Here is a 14,172-nt window from a genome sequence, read left to right as displayed (position 1 = left end):
CATACCAGGAAGGAAGACACTTCAGCAAAAGGGGACAAATGATATTACATGGAGACCCTGTTTCTGAGGAGGTTATTCAATGCTCCAGTTAAGAGGTTTTATATTCTGCATATCTGTTCCAATGTGAGTTGGGGTAAGAAACCCCCAAGGCTCATCAGAGCCTGAGAGGCCACGAGGTGCTACCTCTTGAGAGCCTCCAAGGGGAGATAGGAAGGTGAGTGGGAGATGCTCTGGGAATCACTCTGCACAGATCTTCCACCTTCTTTTTTTCTGTGAGGATTCCAAGGCATTTTACCAAGACTAAGGCTACAGTTCAAACCTATGTCCATGGTGTCTTGTGTTGTTATGTGCAGGTCACCTGGGCAACAGGGGAGAGCCTGTCCCTACAGTTTCCTGTCTAATTCCACTTGTTCAAGAATAAGCTCCAAATTATTTCAGCATTTTGGAATTTGAGACTTGATTTATGTCTAATTATATCATCAATTTTGGTAAATATTCTGTATTCACAGGGGAGCAGTGTTTTTGTTAATCTTAGTGCAATGATCTATATATGTTAACTAGATCATATTTATTACTCATGTGATTTTAATCTATATTGATTACTTTTATCTGTTTGTTCTATCAGTTACTGAAAATTCTTCGTTTCAATCTTCAACTATGACCGTGATTTGTATATTTCTCTTTCCTTTTCCATCAGTTTTTACTTTAATTTAAGGCTAAGAATGCTTAGTATCATATCTTCCTGATGGACTGATTTCTTTATCATTATAAACACTTTTTTATCTTTACTAAACTTATTTTCCTTAAAATCTATGTGTCTGATATTAGTATTTCTATAGTAGCTTTTGGCTAGAGTTTGTGTGAATCACTTCTTCTTTTTTTACTTTCAACCTTTCTGACATCGTATTTCACATGCAGCTTTTCTAAGGAATATATACTTAGGGTTTTAATCCAATCTGATTATTTATCTTTAAGTTGGAGTATTTAGTCACCTTTTTAGATATGATAACTGATATATACAGTTACTTATAAAGATGTGAATATATCTATTGAGATATCTAATACCTCTTTATGTTTTTTGCTTTTCCTATCTGTTCTTTGTTATCTTTTTATCCTTCTTGCCTTACTTTGTATAAGTCATTTTATTATATTTTATATTAGTTTCTTGGTTATCCATTCTCTGACCATTTTATAGCATTTTTCTTTAGAAACAGGATTTCCTTTAAATTAGTGCTTTAGTCATAGTATGGACAATTCAAGGACCTTAGAACTTTTCCATTCTATTTATCCCCTCCAGCCTTTCACACTAATGTTGTCCCATAATCTTATCCCATTTTAAACTTCATAAAGACTGTTATTTTCCACAGAGTTTCAATGCTCATTTAGACATATAAAAGCTTTCCATTGTTTCTTATTCTTTCCTGCATCTCCATGCTTTAATCTGGGAGCATTTCCTTCCTTAAAGAACACCCTTTAAACCCAGGGGTAGGAGACAAGGAGGGAGAGGGGAAATGCAAGGGAGTGATATTGGCCAAATTATATTGTTATATTGTGTGCATGTATGAATGTGTAACAACAAATCCCATCAATATGTACTACTATAATGCACTAATTTAAAAATGAGGAATTTTTTTAAAAGAACACCCTTTAGTGTTTTCTTTAGTGTGACCCCCCGTCTATAAATGTTCTCAGATTTTATTTCTCTGGAATTTATTTTTACCTGAACTTTTGACAGTTAATTTTATAAGACATAGAAATCTAGGGCAGCATTTACTTTCTCTCAGCCCTCTGAAGACATCATTCCATTTTCCTCAGATCTTCATTATTTCCACTGAAAAGTCAACTGTCTTATCAGTCACTTGAAAGTAGTATGTCTTTTTTTTATTTATTTTTTACTCTTCCTGAATCTAAAATGTTTTTCTTTGTTTTGGGTTTTCAGGAGCTTTATTATAACTTATTTTGTTCTTTTATTTATCCTTAAGGTTCATACCACCTCTGAATCTGTGGCTTGATATCATTCATTAATATTAAAAACATTCTCTTTGTCTTTTAAAATATTGCTTCTGTTTCATCCTCTCTATTCTTTCCTTCTAGAATTCAGTTACATATATATATTTGATCTTGTGTTCCTTTTATTTATTTATATTTATGCTTGTATCTCATTCTACTACCCTGTGTGTATCAAATTAGCTGTTTTTATTTAACCTTTCTTTCAAATTAATTTTTCTCTTTTCCTGGATATCCAGTCAGCTTTTAAACATACCATGTATTTAGGAAGAGTTAGGATTCATTTATCATTTATCATTCCTTGTTACCTCTCTGAATTTTGTGGACTTCAATTTTAGCATATATTTGGTTGTGTCTTCTTTTATAATTAATCACATGCTTATTTTCTTCATTAAATTAGAAATTCTTAAAGCCAAGAACATAACACTGATAATGGTAGTTAGCATTTACGAGAATTTTTATTAACCTATAAAATTATACATATTAATGGAGTAGAATGTGATCTCTCAACATTGTGGTTGTATGTGTGAGTGTGAGAGTGTGTGTGTGTGTGTGTGTGTGTGTGTTTATTTGGGTTGCTGTGGATTAAACCCAGAGATTCATACTGTATACCAGTGTACCACCCTCATTTCCTTCACTTCTTATTTTTAGTTACTCTGTTTCTTAGTTCTAAAGCTTCTACTTGACTTATTTTTATATTTCCTAGAACTTTGCCAAAATTCTTTATCTTCTATGTATTAGTTATAATTAAAGTAGGTTTTATAACTCTATTGTCTAGAATGAATTTTTTTGTTCTTGTTTCTACTGCCTGCTTTTATTTTTCTATCTTGTCTTGATTTATCATCATCCTGGTAATCTTAATTGGATCCTGGATATTTTATATTACCATTTTGAAACAGAATTTTAGGCTTTGAATGATGAGTTTTTCTTTTTCCAGGGAGGTTTAGGTTTGCTTATTTCAGGCAGCAAGCATGGAGGCATTAGCAATCCAATACCACTTTAAGTGATTCAGTGATTTCAGTGATTTGCAGCTGGATGTAGCTCCTTGCTATGACTTTCCTATTTTTAACTTACTCTGACTCTTGGGGGTTAGCCCTTCAGGTTTCTAGCTGTAAGTCTGGAATATGTACCAAGGTCTGTTCTTTGAAGACCCTGAAGTCTATCAAGAGTCTTGACTTGTTGGGCCCTCTCATGAATTTCTCAGCCACTGCCTTTGTCACTGCAATATTCCCAATGGGAAAAGTGACTCTAAATCCTAGCTTCAACTCTCTTGTCTCTGTTTTTGTCTCAGATTTTCACCTTAAGATTTCTCACTGCCTTTGAAGTCATCATAGAGCTTTCTTACTTATCTTCTGCAATGAGTATTGTTCTTCAGTCTGCCATTGTCCGAAATCGAGCTCCCCTACACAGATTGGATTTTTACTGTGATATCACTCCAATAGTGTAATAAGGTTATAACAGTTTTCTGTGTATTTTCTCAAAGAATCCCAATTGACTAATGTCAGCATTATGTAACTAATATTGAAGTAAAATATAATTACTTAATTCACATACAGGAAAGAGTGGTTGTAAATATCACCTGTTTAAAGTCCAGATGGTATCGATTTTTGCCAGTTGAACAAAGGACTGCTAACTTCCAAAACAGAAGTTGTGCATTAGACAGCTAATGTGACAGATGTTGACGTTAGTTTTGTAGCTCTGTCATTGCAGTTTACACAGATGCATCTTGTAAAGATGAGTAATTCCATTACTGTCTGATTTAATATATTTTTGCAGCAAAGGGAATTTTTCAAAGCTATAAACACAGATTATCTACCATCGTTTACATTTTACTAGTCATGTTAAATTTCCAATTAAATTTCTTATCCATCTACATATGATTGATTTGTTTTAAACAACCTCATATACCACCAGTACTAAGAATTAACTCTCTGTCATGAGGGAAACCAAAGGCTTCTCTAGCTCTCTACCTCTATATGTGCTTACATGTCTATATTTATAATGAACACCTCCACAATCTGCTTCATTCTGTGCCCCCTTCGAGTGCAACCAAAGGAAACAACCCTTTGTTCTACTTCCCCTGAGGCAAACTTAAGCTTTTGCCAATGAATTTTGTAAAATAGCAAATCAGAATTTCAGAATGACCCTGTATATATAGCAAGAGATGTTTCTGGGAAGCATGGATTGTTCTACATTTTTGCAGGCCATAACTTGCAAGCCAAGAGCAGCTCTGAGTGGGTTGTGAGGACATATCCAGATCACTATGCTCAAACCAGAGATTTGGGTTAAACATCATCTGGATTGAGGGAAGTAAGCTTTGTTCTAAATAATGTTCTCCTAATGGGACACCTAACAAGAGTGTACAGAGAGGCCCGTTGATGTTGATGCTGCTACTTGAGGCATTTGTAGTTTCCCCCATGGCTCCAGGACAGATAGTCCAATGCTGGAATATGAGTTCTGCCCTTTGTTATTCTCTGTCTTAGGCAGCCTGACACAGTCCCCTTGTGCTGGAAAGAAGAGATTGGATGGGAGGATACCCTTTCTCAGGAGCAGAGGTCAGCCAGATTCTTCTTCATAGCATGGTGGCATGTCCCTGGAAGGCAGATACCAGAATCCCTTAAATAATCAACAGAATATTTGGCCTGAGGCTTAGTCTAAGCCAGTTAAGAAACTGAGTATCGTTTCACCCATCCACCCTGCATCAATCACACACATTCACATCACCCATGACATGTATCTGACAACATATGCCACATGACATTCATCATAGATACACAGCTTGACAAAACAAATTTACCATGCAAACACATGTGCACAATATAACACATTCACCATCACACACACATACCACACACACCACATACACACCATACACTAAATACATTCTGCATGCACACCTACACACATACCACATTCAACATAGCACTAGTCACATAGTGCATATTTCACAAACACAAATTGCAGATGCATATTCCTTGTATATATCTCACATTCATGTGTGCAGATACTTATATCCATATCATATCCAATGTGCATATGCACATCCTGAAACATACATATCACATACCACTCATGTACCATGCATGTTGGGCAACACGACACACCACATATACCAGCAGGCCATATACACCACACATACCAAACACCCATACATACAACACCATACCACACACAATATGCATGCCATAGTCACTACAGAAACCTTCAGAATCTGCATTCTGCATACATGCCCCATATGAATGCTATAACACAACGTGCCACAGAGTATATACATGTCATACAAACTCACTACACTTGTGCACACCATAGACACACACCATACCCATACTAACCCCATAGTATATGCACAGAGCACATACACACTGCCTGTCACAGGGCAGTTGCAGCCCCTGCCTCTACATCCTCCTCAGATCCTGTGTCCCAACCTCTTTATGTCCTTTCTGATCATCCCTCAGGGCAACGTAGAAATGAGAGCAGCAGAAGGGAAGGCCTGATCTAGATGGAGTAAAAACATTATAGATATATACTCTATGGTTTTTTCAAATATTATGTTTTTAAATAAAACACATAATGGTGTTATTTACTATTTGTAGAAATTCAGAATTCAAAACATTTCTTTTTATCATAGTGGCTGGTAATTTGTGACATACCCAAAACATAAACTATCAAATCTGAATTTCACATGTGCATTAAACTAGTGTGAACTTGCTCCTAATCTTGGAACATTGGAATGATATTTGTCTTTCTTCTCTGCTTCTCAAGCTTGTGAGTTGGTCAACTCTATTCTGGAGACAGCATAAGGTGGACGTTGAGAGTGAGCTCTGGCAGTTTAGATGTCCTAGGTCCAGGTGGGCTTTCACTCCCTGCATATGTATGAGCCAAGCGAGCTAGCTGATATCTTTAAGTTATTTGATTTTTATGCTAAAATAGACACCATCATCATCATCCCATCCACACTAGCAGGATTGCCATGAGATTAAAGAAGATAACATATTTGTATAAACTAGCACAACAGCTGGCTGGTTTGAGTAGGTACTCAAATATTAAATGAATGAATGAATGAATGAATGAGAGAATGAGTTCTGCCTCCCAGGATATCTAAATTCTTCCCACAAAAAGCAAACTAAAATAAAACATAAAAGCAAAGAAGCAGATAAGTATAGAAGTCCCTATATTTTTCTGGCCTGATAATACATTCCAACCCACTGCATCCACAGGCAAGGCCTTAGCTCATCCCTGCATCTCTGCTGCAATGCTCTACTGATCCCATCTGTTGCTCACAGAAGCTCCTGGTTACTGTGATGACTCACTAGGACCCAGAGTCTCAAGCAGGACCTGCCTCCTGATCCCACAAAGTGCAGAAGTGAGAGGTGCAGCTTTTCCAAAGGCTCTAGCACAGTTGCACATCTGGTTTGGCTTGACACCTCACCCAGCCCTGTGAATCCTTCATGGATTCCATAGAGGGAGCCACACGCTGTCCTCTGACCCACTTCTCTCTGGCCATGTTATGAGCCAAGTAATGAACTCAGTGCATTTAACACACTACTCTTGCTGTTATTTGAAGTATTTTTGTGAAGCACCTGGACATAATTTTCAGCCATGATTTTAGGAAACATTGAAAAGGTAGAGATGCTCAGGCAACATGAGAACAAGGAACCCAGGCCTCTCCTAAGGACAGCATCACCTCTGCAGAACCCCCAGGATCACCCACATAATAGTCATACCCCAGGGACACTGGGACAGGCACCTTTGGCACTCATGTGAACCCACAAGGGAACCACTCAGCCAGCTCAGTGTTGGCGATGGGAAGCAGGGAGCTTCCACCACTTGTGCTTATACCCACAACTAAGCTGTCAGGAAGTCCTTCAGAAATTCAGTCCCTGTGCTATAGGGCAAAAGCCCAAGTACCCAGCCACTCTGTGTTTGTCCCACTAATATCTCCACTCTTCAGACAAGGACCTGATTAAAATGTAAAATAGAAGTCATGTCCATGAAATTTTAGTCAGCTTGTCCTAACAAGGAGCTGGGAAGGGAGTCCTGGAATTTGATTGGGATCACACTGACTCTTTGAAAACCTAGAGAAGACAATTTTGCAGAGGGAGAGAAGAGCTGGAAGGCTTACAGGACCTGATCTCAGGTGTAGTCATCAGAACCCTGTGATATTTGCATGGGATGAACCAGAGGTGTATCCTGGAACAAAAGAGAGTCCTGAAACAGACTTATACCAAATGGTAAGTTTACTTTTTAAAAGTCACCAAGAGATTTTCTCCTGTTATGTAGGGTCTATTCACGTTCTGGATTGATTCCTTTGCTGTGAAGAAGTTTTTTTTTTAGTTTGATTCCATCCTATTTGTTGAGTCTTGATTTTACTTCTTAAACTTTAAGAGTCTATTAAGGAAGTCAGTTCCTAAGCTGGCATGATGTAGATTTGGGCCTACATTTTCTTCTATTAAGCACAAGGTCTTTGATCTAATACCTAAGTCTTTGATCCACTTTGAGTTGAATTTTGTGCAGGAGAGAGATAGGGGTTTAATTTCGGCTTGCTGCATATGGATTTCCAGTTTTCCCAGCACCATTTGTTAAAGAGGCTGTATTTTCTCCAATGTGTATTTTTGATGCCTTTGTTTAGTATGAGGTAACTATATTTATGTATGTTTGTCTCTGTGTCTTCTATACCCCCCACACACACATTGGAATATTACTCAGCCATAAAGAAGAACAAAATCATGGCATTTTCTGGTAAATGGGTGGAACTGGAGAGCATCATGCTAAGAGAAATAGGCCAATCCCAAAAAAAAAAACCAAAAGTCAAATGTTTTCTCGAATACACAGCTCTAATTCACAATAAGGAGGGAAGTGTAGGGAAGAATAGAAGTACTTTGGATTAGACAAAGGTGTATGAAGGGAATGGGGGTGGGTGGGAATAGGAAATACGGTGGAATGAAGCAGACATTACTATCCTGTGTGCACATCGATGTAATTCTACATTATGTACAACCAGAAGAATGAGAAATTATACTCCACATATGTATAATACATCAAAATACATTATCCTATAACTAATAAGAACAAATAAAAATATATTTAAAAATTTTAGTCACGAGAGAATGAAAATGTCTTTTTAATATAAGGATTGGAGCAACTGTAAAACAGAATTTATTTAAAAAGGAAGAAGCAAAAGTGGAGGGAGAAGCAAGGGAAGAAGGGAAGAATAGAGGAAGGAAAGAAGGAAGGAAATGCAGAAGGAGAGGGAAGAAATCAGGGAGGAAGGAGAGACTAACTTTGGCCCTGTCTTCTACCATACATGTAAATTAGTTTCTGGTAATTTGTTTATACACTTAAACACATAGTGGGTAGTTTTTCATTGGCAAATATAAAGAGGCCCAAAAATAAAAACAAAGGAAAAATAAAACTAAAAAACAGAAAATGAATGATAAATTGGACTTCTTCAAAGCCAAGAATTTTTGTTCATCAAAAACCCGTGGTAAAAATAAAAAGGCAATTCAAAAAGTGGGAACTAATAGTAATAAAACATAACTGAAGAAACACTTGTATCTAGAATATATAAATAAGAACTACAAGTTAATTATAAAAATATAAATCTCATATATATATATATATATATATATATATATATATATATATATATATATATTTACACATACATACACACACACAAATGACTAATGAGCCCGTGAAAAGATGCTCAAATTAGTCAGATAGATGTGTCTTAAGATTTCTGTTCCCCAGTGTTCAAATACTGATCTAGGTACAGCAGTTCCCATTACCCATGGTTTTTCTTTCCATGGTTTCAGTTGCTGGCAGTTAATACAGCCCCAAAATATTAAATGGGAGATTCTAAAAAAATAATTCATAAGGTTTAAATTACATATATTCTGAGAAGCATTGCAAAATCTTGCCTCTTCCTTCTTCATTCATCCTAGGACATAAATCATCCCTTAGTCTAGTGTATTCATGACGTATATATTACCCACCCATTAGTCACTTTGTAGCTCAGTATCAGATTAACTGTCACCATATTGCAGGTAATGGTCTTGAAGTGTAAGTGTAGTGAGTCTGATGATTCAGATATGCCAAAGAGAAACAATAGGTATTTCCTATAAGTGAAACGGTGAAAGTTCTTTACTTAATAAGGAAGTGGCGGGGGCCTGGGGGAATCACATGCTGAAGTTTCTAAGATCTACAGTGAGAACAAAACATAGCATGTACAGGGTTTGGTACTATCTGTTGCTTCAGCATCTATTGAGGGTCTTGGAATATATCCTCTACAAATAAAGAAGGACTACTGTATGTTGCAAAGGGACTGCACATGGAATTCAAGTTGCTGATCAGCTGATTATGAAACAGAATAGCGATTATCTGGGTGGGTCCGAGGCAACATCAGGGATCTTTAGACAAAACAGAAGAATAAGAGATGAGGACATTTAGGTCAGAGGATTTTGAAGTGTGAAGGTGACTTATTCCACTACTTTGAGCTTGAGGAACCAACAGCTTAAGGATCCAATGGCCTCTGGAAATTGGCAATGACCTCCAGCTAGTAGCTTGCAAAGGCAACAGGGACTCTGTGCTCCAGCCACCAAACCTGAAGGAGTGCAGAAGCTGATTCTTTTTCTAGAGCATCCAGGAAGGGAGCACAGCCCTGCTGAAACCATTACTGTACCTTGTAAGAACTCAGAGAACACAAACCCACTGAGCGCTCTGTACATCTGGCCTCCAAAACCATAAGATAATACATTGATGTTTTTTAAGCCACTAAGTATGTGATAACATGTTAGGCAGCAGCAATGACAGAGGTGCCAACTGAGAAAGGACAAGACAGCCATGCTGATGGAAAGAACAGGGTCTAAATCTCAATTGTGCTGGTGGTTACAGTTCTGGGAATTCATTCCACTGTCTACAAATTATACCATGAACATTTTAAAAATTAAAGACATGTTGGAGTATTTCTCTCTGCAGCTAAGACCTCACCTCTTCCAAAATAAAACCCCATGTCCTTACCTCAGCCCTGCAAAGTCACTCCTCCAGGTTCACCTGTAGGTACTACAATTGCACAGACCCACAGTACAGTTAAACCTTGCTGTTCTAGTGACTGAGAATGCTGTCCTCCAAATAGCTGCAGGACTCCCTTCCTCGTGGTTTTTTGTTATTGTTTTGGTTTTTGTTTTTTGGTTTGTTTTTTTTTTTGACGGCGGGTGGTCTCTGCTAAAGTCATCCTGCTAAGGAACTATTCATTGTGTGAGTAGAGTACTACAACAGCAGAGACGGGGTGCTCTCTGGATCTCTGCTGAGTGCATGAACATGTATCCTGGGGAGACTCAGACTCCTGGATGATGCAGCCTCCTGAGTGGGCACAGCCTTCAGGGTAGGTGAACCCTCCTGGACACATGGGCTCTTGTGAGGACACAGCCTTCTGAATAGATTCAGCCTCTTGGGTGGATACAGCCCGCTGTGTAGACACTGTCCCCTGGGTAGATATGCCTCTGTGGGGACATGGTCTGCTGGGTAAACATAACCTCCTAGGGAGATGCAGCCTCCTTAGTGGACCTCCTGCTTGGTCGATGCTGCTCCCAGATGGGTGTAGCCTTCTGTGTAGAAGTACCTACAGGGAGGACATGGCCTCCTGGGTGGACACAGACTCCTCATGCTCAGGCCTTACTGAGCACAGTGGGTTCTGAATCTGTACCAACTCTCTCATTGCCCACACCTGCCTCTCTTGGCATTCTGCCTAGGGAACCTGGGAAGAGGAGGGTAGATACAGCTTGCCTGAATCCTCATCACTACATGGGTATGATTTCACTGTTTTGTCAATACAGACTCACAACAGTATTTCTTTTACTCTGAACAAGCAGAAAATATGCTCAGAACCCAGCAGCCTTTCTGACTGTCATGTGTTGACTACCCACGTCTGAGCTGATGACTCCTTTGTGGAGGGCAAAGTCCTCTTCAGTGTTCCTAGTCCCACAGGGAAGGCACTAGCCTGGGTTTGTGAAGCCTGGACTCCAGTGGCTTATAGCAGTCTCCATCATCATCCTTGTGATACACAGACACAGAGAGCGCAGTTGGTGAACTTCCTTGTAGAACTGGATGGAAAGAGCTGGAAGATTTTCTTTAGAAGTTAAAAATTAAGATTCCTCCTGGAAGCCAGGTTGGCAGACATCCAATATAAATGAAGTGATTTTTTAATTCTCAGATCTTCAGGAGTTAATTTGATTTCAGTTTTAAAAATCTGCCTGAGGAATTTTTAACAGAAATAACTTAACTGAAAGGAATAGTTTTCTTTCTTAAACACCATGAAGATCTATAGTACAGGGTGCACAGCCAGGTTGTCCTCTAGAAATGAGGGTTCCTGGTAAATCTCACCTCAGAAGGCTGCTGTCAATCTCAGCAGAGCACACTTTAATTTTCAACACAGAATTCATTTGACGGTTGACTTAGCTTTCTTAGACTTTATGAAAATCCATATTTGGATTCTTTGTAAAGCTATTTTAAGATTAAAGACCAAGAGATCTTACTTGGTGTGTCAGTGAGCTTTCCATCACTACAATAAAATACTTGAGGTAATTAGTTTTTAAAGAGAAAAGATATGTTTTGGCTCACAGTTTTGGAGTCTCCAATCAATAATAGATTATTCATTGTTTTGGGTCTGTGACAACACATCATGGTAAGAGTATGGGGTAGAGCAAAACCACTTGCCTCATCAGTCCGGAAGCAAAAGGAGAGCAGGGAAGGGGCCAGAGTTCCATAATCTCCTTTGAGAATGTATTCCCAGTGATCTGAAGACCTCCCATTAAGAGAAATTCCCACCACCTCAAATAAACCCCTCCCCATGGGGACAGTCCTTTACCACAAGGACCTTTAGGAGACATTCAACATCCAGACTCTAGTACCTGGGTAAGTGATGCTGATGCTGATTTCAGTAAGTAGCTTTGGGCTGGCTAAAAGAGGATGATTCAACTCAATAAGAAGAAAATCAAACCATAAGCTAATTATGGCTTTCTAAATATGACATTTTATTCCAATAAGTTTCCACATCCCCTGAGACAATTGGCTTAGACATCAGGGTGAAGGCAGAGTGTGACTAGGTGTGAGCTAGTTAAATGAATTCAATCATTTTTCTTTGAAACCAAATTATATTTTTTTCAAAAAGTCCATCCGAGACTCTGAAATCAAATTATATATTTTCTATAAATCCACCTGAGAGAATCATTTTTGTCCTGCTGACTTTGTTTCATATAAATGAGACCAAGACAGGCGCTCTGTGTTGGCTCCTAGCTCAGTTGTTCTCCCCTGTAGGTTGGAACCCATTAACTTAAAATCCTGCCAGCCCCAAATTCAGATGTTTACATATCTTTTTATTTTTTTCAGTCCTTTAGATTGAACCCAGAGTTTTTGGCATGTGAGGCAAGCATGCTACCACTGAGCTACACCCCAGCACAAAGGTTTTAAACATAGCTTTTTAAAAAAGCAGAGTTTTAACCATTTAGAGCCTTCCTGTTTTGCATAGCCTGCTAAGTCTTCCACAGCATCTTGCTTGTCGTTGATAAGATAGAGCCTTGTGGTTATAAGAGTACAAACCACTGTTGCCCTTTAGAGCTCTCTGACCTGGAGACTCCACTTTTGAGTGATGTCACCTGCTCACATGTGTTAACCTATGTTCTCAGCAATAGGAGATATCTATATGTGCACATACATACATACATACATGTATGTATATATTATGGAGGGGAAGATAGAGGGAGAAAGAGAGACCCATAAGAAATTGGTTCATGCATTTATGAAGATTTTCAAGTCCCGAGATCTGCAGTCAGTAAGCTGGAAAACCAGGAGACCTGATGGTATAATTTATAATCTGAATCTGAAAGACAACTCTCATTGTCAGGAAGAAAGAGTGAATTTTCCCTTATTTATTCATTTTGTTCTACTCAGACCTTCAATAAATTGGGTGAGACACACCCACACTGGGGAGGGCAATTTTCTTGACTCAATCTACAGATTCAAATGTTAATCTCCTTCAGAAACACCCTCATAGATACACCCAAAATCATGTTTTATCAAATATCTGGGCACCCTGTGGCCCAGACAAGTTGACACAAAAAGTTAACCATCACATGTGAGCTCTCTCTCCGTCTGTCTATCCCTGAAGAATTCCCATATCTCCTCCCCTTCTAAGTAGCAAACTCCCTCCTCCACTGTCATCCCTGAACAGTCTCCTTCAATGAGTGAATTTCCAGCACTCAACCCTGGGGAAACATCCCCCATAAAGTTTGTGTGTTCTACTGCCACCTCATGGTCATATATTTTTTTCCTTGTTCATACCCAAATCTCCCCCAACCCCCGACACCTCTCTGCAATTCACTGGTCAGATGGTGGTTTTGCAAGCCTCTTGTGTGTGCTTTCCCTCCACACTGCTCTTCTTCCTCCTCTTTTGGAAAGCCTCCTCCTCATTCACAAATAATGGGGTGTGTCATCCCCTTGCAGACTCTTTGCACTCTGTACATACCTCTCAACTGCCCCAGTGCACAGCAGCTCTTTCCATGCCTGTCTTAACTCTTTCTTTACCAGCCTCTAAAGAAGCACACACAGGTCTTTATTTATATTTATATCAGCAGCACTCAGGGATGCCTGCATGTGCTGGGAGCCTCATCAGTGTCTGCTGAGCAGGCCCATGGCCACTAAGCAGTTAGCCTTCCCTAAGGTGCAGCTTTGGAACACTTCCTTTCTTATAGATTTGGCTGTTCATTTTAGCTATTTCTTTAGCTGCTGTGAAGATAATGCTCCATATATTTTTCATCATCACTCAGATTAATTGCATTCTGAGCGTGGAAAGCCCAAGCATCTAGAAATACCTAAGGTTACTGTGTTTATAATCTCCAGAAGGTGTGTGATCCAAAAGTAGAGTTTCTCAGACTGTAAGTACATGTGCACTTATATAGTCGTAGGGCAATAAAATAATTTCATTTGTGTAATAAGTCAATAATGAGTTAATATTTACCATGAATATATAATTATAATGTCTTCTTTTATTCTATTGCTGTAGATGATCAGATCGAAAGTTTTTTCAAAATTATTTTTATCACAAAATACACTGATTTAATATATATATGTATATATATATATTTCACATTATTTTGAAATTGGTAGCTT

General features: G+C 38.5%; 1 protein-coding gene across 2 annotated transcripts in view; it reads left to right on the top strand.

Moving 5' to 3' along the window:
- The window catches only part of Otud7a (OTU deubiquitinase 7A), a 126,994-nt gene that overhangs the window by 17,895 nt on the left and 94,927 nt on the right, over positions 1 to 14,172 (top strand). The window lies entirely within an intron of this gene.

Source organism: Callospermophilus lateralis, chromosome 3 (assembly GCF_048772815.1).
Source record: "Callospermophilus lateralis isolate mCalLat2 chromosome 3, mCalLat2.hap1, whole genome shotgun sequence".
NCBI classification, from domain to species: Eukaryota; Metazoa; Chordata; class Mammalia; order Rodentia; family Sciuridae; genus Callospermophilus; species Callospermophilus lateralis.
This window is presented reverse-complemented; position numbering and strand designations above follow the sequence as displayed.